Here is a 10,620-nt window from a genome sequence, read left to right as displayed (position 1 = left end):
CATAGTACTCTTAGTAGAAATAAGGCGGATCTATAAGTCCCTCCTATAGAGCCCTCAGTAGTAATAAGAACACCTATAATGTCCCCTGGATTTGCAGTGCCCCCTGTTATATTCCCGCCTCCACCATACAGTCCCATGTAAATAACATCACACCATCTCTCCTGCCCCCTCCAAAATATAGTCCTATATAAATAACATCACTCCCCTCCCTTCACCCCCTCCAACATACAGTCCCATGTAAATAACACTATTTCCCTCCCTCCGCCATACAGTCCCATGTAAATAACATAACACCATCTCTAGCCTCCTCCAAAATACAGTCCTATATAAATAACATCATCTCCTCCCCAGCCGCCTCCAACATACAGTCCCATGTAAATAACATCCCCCTGCCCCAGCCCCCTCCAACATACAGTCCCATGTAAATTACATAATCCCCTACCACAGCCGCTTTCAACATACAGTCCCATGTAAATAACATCACCCTGCCCCAGCCCCCTCCAACATACAGTCCCATGTAAATAACAACACCCTGCCGCAGCCCCCTCCAACATACAGTCCTATGTAAATAATATCACTCTCTTCTACAGCCACTATCAACATACAGTCCCATGCAAATAACATGACCCCCTCCACAGCCACCTCCAACACACAGTTCCATGTAAATAACATCCCTCTCTTCAGCCCTAACATACAGTCCCAGTTAAATAACCCAGCATTGCTCTGCCTCTCCCTTCACTTACCTCTCCTCATGTAGTAAACATCACTATAGCTTCTTCCCCTCTTCACTGCCGTCCTCTCCTGCACTGGTCACATGATAGTGACATCATCGCAGGTCCTTCTCAACCACTGACTGTTTTACTGGTCACATGACCTGTGATATCACCACAGGTCTTTCAGCTCTTCCACCACATTAGATTCAATTCGGGGCCCCTAATGTTTTATCCTAGCAACGCCCCTGCTGTGAACCCTGAAGTGTTCACATGAATGCCTGTAGTGGCCATAAAGTCCGGCACCTGAGGTGCCGGATCCGGCAATACGGACGCAAACTGATGGCATTTGTCAGATGGATCCGGATGCGGATCCGTCTGACAAATGCATTGAAATACCGGATCCATCTCTACGGTGTCATCTGGAAAAACGGATCCGGTATAAACTTATTTTAATTTTTTTAAAGGTCTGCGCATGCGGAGACGGGAAAGTCGGATCCATTTTGCCGGAACACTTAATGCCTGATCCGGCACTAATACACTTCATTGTAAAGGAATGCCAGGGACGGCATTCCGGCAAGTGATCAGGATTTTTGGTTGGAGAGAAAACTGCAGCACGCTGCGGTATTTTCTCCGTCCAAGAAATGTAAGAGGGACTGAACTGATGCATCCTGAACAGATTGCTCTCCATTCAGAATGCATTAGGATAATACTCAAATAATAGGCGTAATGCAGCTCTCACCTGCTCCACGACATGTGGGACCACCCCCTGATACCTCCCTCTCTCAGGTGATTACTATCAGTCTGTGATTGGACAGAGATTTATCAGGGGATGGTCCCACAGTATTTTGTGTTTGTCATGAAGAAGGACCCTGATGATATAGAGGTCTGAAACGCGTCACTTGTTGCACCTTGCTGTATGTAATTTTTATAACCGCTGAAATAAAGAAGCCACATATTCACACCTGATCTGAGCTGGACTTCTCCTTCCTTTTAAACCATTAGGATAAAACTGATCAGTTTTTTTCCAGTATTGAGCTCCTGTGACGGAACTCAATACCAGAAAACAAAAACGCTAGTGTGAAAGTACCCTAAGCCTCCTCGGCGCTGTACACCTGTTGAGACATTTTGTAACCCTAATACTAACTTGTAAAGTAATTTATTACTTTTTTATTTAGAAAAAAAATTAAAGAAAAAGTGCTCCAAAAGCAGTGGAGCTTTATATCAGTCACTGGTGACAGAAATTTGTCACGGCTGGCAAAATCTGTGACTGGTCACAGATAGAGTTGAGCGAACACCTGGATGTTCGGGTTCGAGAAGTTCGGCCGAACTTCCCGGAAATGTTCGGGTTCGGGATCCGAACCCGACCCGAACTTCGTCCCGAACCCGAACCCCATTGAAGTCAATGGGGACCCGAACTTTTGGGCACTAAAAAGGCTGTAAAACAGCCCAGGAAAGAGCTAGAGGGCTGCAAAAGGCAGCAACATGTAGGTAAATCCCCTGCAAACAAATGTGGATAGGGAAATGAATTAAAATAAAAATAAAAAAAATAAAAATGAACCAATATCAATTGGACAGAGGTCCCATAGCAGAGAATCTGGCTTCACGTCAGCAGAGAATCAGTCTCTTCATGCCATAGCAAAGAATCTGGCTTCATGTCAGCACAGAATCAGTCTCTTCATACCATAGCAGAGAATCTGGCTTCATGTCAGCACAGAATCAGTCTTCATGTCATAGCAGAGAATCAGGCTTCACGTCACCCACCACTGGAACAGGCCACTGTCACACATTTAGGCCCCGGCACCCAGACAGAGGAGAGAGGTCCTGTAACAGAGAATCTGGCCTTATGTCAGCGCAGAATCAGTCTTCATGTCATAGCAGAGAATCAGGCTTCACATCACCCACCACTGGAACAGGCCACTGTCACACATTTAGGCCCAGGCACCCAGGCAGAGGAGAGAGGTCCCGTAACAGAGAATCTGGCCTTATGTCAGCACAGAATCTGTCTTCATGTCATAGCAGAGAATCAGGCTTCACGTCACCCACCACTGGAACAGGCCACTGTCACACATTTAGGCCCCGGCACCCAGACAGAGGAGAGAGGTCCTGTAACAGAGAATCTGGCCTTATGTCAGCACAGAATCTGTCTTCATGTCATAGCAGAGAATCAGGCATCACGTCACCCACCACTGGAACAGGCCACTGTCACACATTTAGGCCCCGGCACCCAGACAGAGGAGAGAGGTCCTGTAACAGAGAATCTGGCCTTATGTCAGCACAGAATCTGTCTTCATGTCATAGCAGAGAATCAGGCATCACGTCACCCACCACTGGAACAGGCCACTGTCACACATTTAGGCCCAGGCACCCAGGCAGAGGAGAGAGGTCCCGTAACAGAGAATCTGGCCTTATGTCAGCGCAGAATCAGTCTTCATGTCATAGCAGAGAATCAGGCTTCACGTCACCCACCACTGGAACAGGCCACTGTCACACATTTAGGCCCAGGCACCCAGGCAGAGGAGAGAGGTCCCGTAACAGAGAATCTGGCCTTATGTCAGCGCAGAATCTGTCTTCATGTCATAGCAGAGAATCAGGCTTCACGTCACCCACCACTGGAACAGGCCACTGTCACACATTTAAGCCCCGGCACCCAGACAGAGGAGAGAGGTCCTGTAACAGAGAATCTGGCCTTATGTCAGCACAGAATCTGTCTTCATGTCATAGCAGAGAATCAGGCTTCACGTCACCCACCACTGGAACAGGCCACTGTCACACATTTAGGCCCAGGCACCCAGGCAGAGGAGAGAGGTCCCGTAACAGAGAATCTGGCCTTATGTCAGCGCAGAATCAGTCTTCATGTCATAGCAGAGAATCAGGCTTCACGTCACCCACCACTGGAACAGGCCACTGTCACACATTTAGGATCAGGCACCCAGGCAGAGGAGAGAGGTCCCGTAACAGAGAATCTGGCCTTATGTCAGCACAGAATCTGTCTTCATGTCATAGCAGAGAATCAGGCATCACGTCACCCACCACTGGAACAGGCCACTGTCACACATTTAGGCCCAGGCACCCAGGCAGAGGAGAGAGGTCCCGTAACAGAGAATCTGGCCTTATGTCAGCACAGAATCTGTCTTCATGTCATAGCAGAGAATCAAGCTTCACGTCACCCACCACTGGAACAGGCCACTGTCACACATTTAGGCCCCGGCACCCAGACAGAGGAGAGAGGTCCTGTAACAGAGAATATGGCCTTATGTCAGCACAGAATCTGTCTTCATGTCATAGCAGAGAATCAGGCTTCACGTCACCCACCACTGGAACAGGCCACTGTCACACATTTAGGCCCAGGCACCCAGGCAGAGGAGAGAGGTCCCGTAACAGAGAATCTGGCCTTATGTCAGCACAGAATCTGTCTTCATGTCATAGCAGAGAATCAGGCTTCACGTCACCCACCACTGGAACAGGCCACTGTCACACATTTAGGCCCTGGCACCCAGACAGAGGAGAGAGGTCCTGTAACAGAGAATCTGGCCTTATGTCAGCACAGAATCTGTCTTCATGTCATAGCAGAGAATCAGGCATCACGTCACCCACCACTGGAACAGGCCACTGTCACACATTTAGGCCTAGGCACCCAGGCAGAGGAGAGAGGTCCCGTAACAGAGAATCTGGCCTTATGTCAGCACAGAATCTGTCTTCATGTCATAGCAGAGAATCAGGTTTCACGTCACCCACCACTGGAACAGGCCACTGTCACACATTTAGGCCCAGGCATCCAGGCAGAGGAGAGAGGTCCCGTAACAGAGAATCTGGCCTTATGTCAGCGCAGAATCAGTCTTCATGTCATAGCAGAGAATCAGGCTTCACGTCACCCACCACTGGAACAGGCCACTGTCACACATTTAGGCTCAGGCACCCAGGCAGAGGAGAGCGGTCCCGTAACAGAGAATCTGGCCTTATGTCAGCACAGAATCTGTCTTCATGTCATAGCAGAGAATCAGGCATCACGTCACCCACCACTGGAACAGGCCACTGTCACATATTTAGGCCCAGGCACCAAGTCAGTGGTGTAGTACAGTCGATATGAACCACATGAAGTTTCACCAAATATCCAGTCTGCAGGTTTGCAATAGGGTCATACCAATATACAGGAGCTGCAGCAATGATCACTTGTTAAATATAGTTCCATATATTCATAAGCTGTTAGCAGAGAGTCAGGACATGCTAAATAAACCTCTTCAAATGTGCTATTAGATAACTGAGGAAAGTTTTAACAGACAGAGTCTTTACAGTGGACTCTTCCAGAAAGCCCCCTGTGTATTCTGCTACTTGGTTTGGTCTCCTCAGTGCAGACATTAACTGTGAAGGAGGTAGGATCTCTGTCTAAGTTCTCTAAAGCTAAAGTTCATTTATCTATTGTAAAAAGTTATAATATATACCCATAATAGTTCTGTAGAATGTAAAGAGGTGACTGTATGTTTTTTAGCAGCCTTTAAACCCTGCAGCACATGCTAGGCTGAGTAGATGATGTACAGTTAAAGAGACATGTGTTCTTCCTAAAATGGCTGCAAGACATGCTGTATTCCAGGTCACCCTGCTGCAATATCTTTGTAAATGATTTTCTCTTGTTCATTTTTCTGTATGCTTTGTTATATCCTGTAACATGTATGTGGGAATGTAATATAATGACTGCCTGTTATGATATAGGTGGGCTGGTGACCTGGCTGTATACCACATAGTGGCAGTGTTTCCCTGTTGTATTACAGGCTCCAGCCAAGTGCACTCCACCTCAATAAAGCTTTAAACCACAGAAGACCTGAGTGTCGTCCCTTAGAGTCCACTTAGAGTTTATGCCTGGAGGAGCTGGTGACCGAGTGAGTGTGAAAGCTGGAGGTGTCGCAGATGGTGCAAGGAAAAGAGGGTTACATTTGGTGCCGTGACTCGGATGTCATCATTCTGCTCAAAGTGACCAGTGAAGATACCTAAAGTCACCAGTGTGCGAGTTCTGAGGTGATTGTGCCACGGCGGAGCTGCTAGGCGGCAGATTGACCTTATTAGCGGTTTATATCCTCTCAGGAATAGAAGATGAGTGGACGAGCCAGAGCCCGCGAAAGAGCACGTGCCAGGGGGCAGCCCAGCCAAGGACAGCCTGGACAGGAGCAAGAGGCTCAAGAACCTAGACGCATTGAAAGACCCCAGCAGCCACCAGTCGAGCCTTTGCTTGTGGGAAGAGGGCGCCAGAGAGGCCCGCCAGTAGTGGAGAGACCTCCGACTGATGTTCTGCAGCTTTCAGCTGGATTTCAGGACATATCCCTCGGAGAACGGGGTGGCCGCAGGCGTGACTTCCATGACCTTGGAGTGAACACCCGGCAGACCATTGAATAGAAATGTGAGACCTGTTTTTTTTTTGCACTGTGTGACAGGTTAAGGTTTAATCACAGAATCAGACTTCTATCTGCACGGTAGCGTGTGTCTTAGGTTTTTCTGAATGACACTATCAGTACCTTCAATGTAAGATATCCTTTTGGGATAGATTTCAAGTAGGCCTCAAATACCAGAAACTAGTTATTTTGAGAATGGCAAATTTGGGAATGGTTTTTCAACCCAGAAAAAAAATAGGGCTTTTACTGTCACTACAAATAACTTGACCAGCTAAAACTGTACAGATTTGGTAAATAGAGATGTGAGGCCTGTTTTTTGCGCTGTGTGACAGGTATAGGTTTAATCACAGAATCAGACTTCTATCAGCACGCTAGCGTGTGTCTTAGGTTTTTCTGAATGACACTATCAGTACCTTCAATGTAAGATATTCTTTTTGGGATAGATTTCAAGTAGGCCTCAAATACCAGAAACTAGTTATTTTGAGAATGGCAAATTTGGGAATGGTTTTTCAACCCAGAACAAAAAGTGTGCTTTTACGGTCACTACAAATAACTTGACCAGCTAAAACAGTGCAGATTTGGTTGAATAGAGATGTGAGACCTGTTTTTTTTTGCGCTATGTGACAGGTATAGGTTTAATCACAGAATCAGACTTCTATCTGCACGCTAGCGTGTGTCTTAGGTTTTTCTGAATGACACTATCAGCACCTTCAATGTAAGATATCCTTTTTGGGATAGATTTCAAGTAGGCCTCAAATACCAGAAACTAGTTATTTTGAGAATGGCAAATTTGGGAATAGTTTTTCAACCCAGAAAAAAAAGTGTGCTTTTACGGTCACTACAAATAACTTGACCAGCTAAAACAGTACAGATTTGGTTGAATAGAAATGTCAGGTCTATTTTTTAGGCGCTGGGTGACAGGCTCAACTTGCCCCTGATGTAATATATGGCCAAAAAATAACCACACTGTTGATGGTTAAATGCACTTGGGTGACACAGGCTCAGCCTGCACCAGATGTAGTATATGGCCAAAAAATAATCAGACTGTTGATGGTTAAATGCACTTGGGTGACACAGGCTCAGCCTGCACCAGATGTAGTATATGGCCAAAAAATAATCAGACTGTTGATGGTTAAATGCACTTGGGTGACACAGGCTCAGCCTGCAGCTGATGTTGTATATGGCCAAAAAATAACCAGACTGTTGATGGTTAAATGCACTTCGGTGACACAGGCTCAGACTGCAGCTGATGTAGGATATAGCACAAAATAACCACACTATCGATGGTTAAATACACTTGGTGATAGCTTGTGCTGGCGCACCACAAGTCACAAAATGGCCGCCGATCACCCCAGAAAAAAAGTGATCTAAAAACGCTCTGAGCAGCCTCAAAAAAGTGAGCAAGTCAATAATAGCACTTCAATGATCCACAGCTGCAGATCGATCACAGAATGAAGTCTTTTGGAGGAGTTAATCTGCCTAATCTCGCCCTAACGTCGCAGCTGCAACCTCTCCCTACACTGATCATAGCAGAGTGACGTGCGGCGCTACGTGACTCCAGCTTAAATAGAGGCTGGGTCACATGCTGCACTGGCCAATCACAGCCATGCCAATAGTAGGCAAGGCTGTGATGGCCTCTTGGGGCAAGTAGTATGACGCTTGTTGATTGGCAGCTTTGCAGCCTTTCAAAAAGCGCCAAGAAAGCGCCGAATACCGAACCCGAACACGGACTTTTACGAAAATGTTCGGGTTCGGGTCCGTGTCACGGACACCCCAAAATTCGGTACGAATCCGAACTATACAGTTCGGGTTCGCTCATCCCTAGTCACAGATAGAAGATAGAGGTTCGGAGGTATGGGGGGGGGGGTTGAAACGCAGAGTATTTATAATTAGAGACAAGTACTGAGGTCCCCAATATTTTTTTTTTTATTATTTTAAAAAATTTATTATATAATAATTTTTTTTTTACGATAAACGTTAGTCTAACTTACCCTAAAACTAGAGCTCTAACCCTGATAACTCCCTAACTAACCCTAATGAATTCCCAAAAAGCTTTTTGACAGCTTACTGACAGCATGGATGACAGGGACTGGGGGGTTTATTGAAGTGTAAGGCTCCATTCACACGTCCGCAATTCCATTCCGCATTTTGCACAACAGAACTGCGGACCCATCCATTTCTATGGGGCCGCACGATGTGCGGCCCGGATACGGAAATGCGGACCCGCACTTCCGGGTCCGCAATTACGATCCCGAAAAAAATAGAGCATGTCCTATTCTTGTCCGCAATTGCAGACAAGAATAGGCATTTTCTATTAAGTGCCGGCGATGTGCGGTCCGCAAAATGCGGAACGCACATTGCCGGTGTACGTGTTTTACGGATCCTCAGATCCGCAAAACACACATGGATGTGTGAATAGACCCTAATGGTGGGTGCTGATGTACTGTCACTATTGGCAGACAGAACACAGTGACAGGTAGTAGGGACAAATGAGGGGTAATGATGGGGCACTTTTAATTTATTTTTATTTTTTTGACAGGTCTGTTTGGCTCTGGCTCCGATCAATTCTCTCTCCGAAATGAGAGGATCGAAGCAGAGAGATAGCGTTCTGTACATAACTCATTTTGATTGGTCCACTGTCAGGAACGAACCAATCACAATGAATTATGTACAGAACGCTATTTCTCATCTGCGATCCTCTCATTTCAGTGAGAGCTGGATGGTACAAGAGGAGGAGATGTGTGTGCGCATGTGCACACGCGCACGATCGCTCGCAGGGAGGAACGGACGGTCTCTGGCCGTCAAGCGGGAGTTGTTCGGTCCCGACACAGTGGGGTAAGTTGTGCTTCAGGCGCACATTCTCGGCCGGGGAGCATTTAAATGAACGCTGTGCATGTACGGCGGAATGCGTTCTGGCACAGCTTCCCCTGCCGTACATGCACGGCGTTTTGCGTTAAGGGGTTAAAGGGCATCTGTCAGCAGATTTGTACCTATGACACTGGATGACCTGTTACATGTGCACTTGGCAGCTGAAGGCATCTGTGTTGGTCCCATGTTCATATGTGTCCACGTTGCTGCGAAAAATGATGTTTTAATATATGCAAATGAGCCTCTAGGAGCAACCTTTACACCTAGAGGCTCTGCTCTCTCTACAACTGCTGCGCCCCCTGCACTTTGATTGTCATTACGCTTGGTCCTGTCAATGAAAGTGCAGAGGACTCAGCAGTTGCAGAGAGAGCAGAGCCTCTAGGAGTAAAGGCAACTCCCCCATTGCTCCTAGAGGCTCATTTGCATATATAAAAAATCATTCTTCTCAGTAATGCGGACACATATGAACATGGGACCAACACAGATGTCTTCAGCTGCCAAGTGCACATGTAACAGGTCAGCCAGTGTCCAAGGTACAAAACTGCTGACAGATGCCCTTTAAAGAGGTCATATGATTGCTCCTGATAGCTGGAGGATGAACTCTTAAGAGGGATGAGCAAAAAAATATGTGCAAACTGTGCTGTGACCAGACCACTAAAAAATACTAGTGCCCACCGCCATCCATGTCTCTCTAGTACTGGTGGATTGGCAGTGGATTTTGGAGAGCTGTGAATGAAAAATACGGATGACAGCTGTCCACTAACAGAACAGTCCTATCCTTGACCTTAATGCGGACAATAATAGGACATGTTCTATTCTTTTGCGGAACGGACATGCGGAAACAGAATGCACACGGAGTAACTTCCGTTTTTTTTCGGACCCATTGAAATGAATGGTTCTGCATACGGTCCGCAAAAAATACGGAACGGACGTGGAAAAAAAAATCTGTATGTGTGCATGAGCCCTTACTTATACTAAGCTTCTGAGTCTAACAAACTCTGACCAGATGCAACACGTAGAAGATCACTCACTATACATTCGGCTTATAGGTCAGCAAATATTTGCCTTCTGAATGTTTCTATATTGTCAGGAATTCCTTGCAGATTTTCTTTATCCTCCAGACCACAAAAGACGGCAGATCAGTTTAACAAGTTCCACTCTCGTTTCTGGCTTTGTCTCTCTGAGTATACGCCAGGATCTGAAAAAAAAATAATCCATAGCTCCATGAAATCTATGACCTATTTCGAGCAAACTTCAAAAAATACATGGTGTAGCCCGTGCTCTGTAGGCCTCCTGCTAGCAAAGGACTGCGCTGCTTCAATTTAACACCTCTTGACCTCTCTCCATGCAATGATACAGTCAACAATGGGATTTTAATAGAAAAATTGACATACTACTGTTGACTGCTTGGTACAGTTCTTTCACTCTGTTTAAATCTACTCTGCAGTGCAAGAAACGGAGAACTCGTTTAGATGCAGTTTTATGCATCACAGCGTGTCTCCGCCATTATGGCGTTGTCCTTATATCTTCTTTATAATGCACTGTATTCCCATGAAATATGCCTGCGTATCAATAATTCCACGGTCGCGCCTGCACTGCTTGATACACCTGCTGCACTCTTTAAGTAATCCCTGCAAGAGAGTCGATCGATAGCCCAA

At 46.3% G+C, this 10,620-nt stretch overlaps 1 long non-coding RNA gene across 1 annotated transcript; it reads left to right on the top strand.

Annotated features, from left to right (window-relative positions):
- Positions 1-1,890: 1,890 nt before the first annotated feature.
- Positions 1,891-8,021, top strand: LOC120979674. The gene is made up of 3 exons (XR_005774358.1): positions 1,891-1,983; positions 7,665-7,671; positions 7,920-8,021. It is a non-coding gene; the product is annotated as an uncharacterized LOC120979674 (long non-coding RNA).
- The last annotated feature ends 2,599 nt before the right edge of the window (positions 8,022-10,620 follow it).

This window comes from Bufo bufo, chromosome 9 (genome assembly GCF_905171765.1).
Source record: "Bufo bufo chromosome 9, aBufBuf1.1, whole genome shotgun sequence".
Lineage (NCBI taxonomy): Eukaryota > Metazoa > Chordata > Amphibia > Anura > Bufonidae > Bufo > Bufo bufo.
Note: the sequence above shows the minus strand (reverse complement) of the source record. Positions and strands in the feature narration are given on the sequence as shown.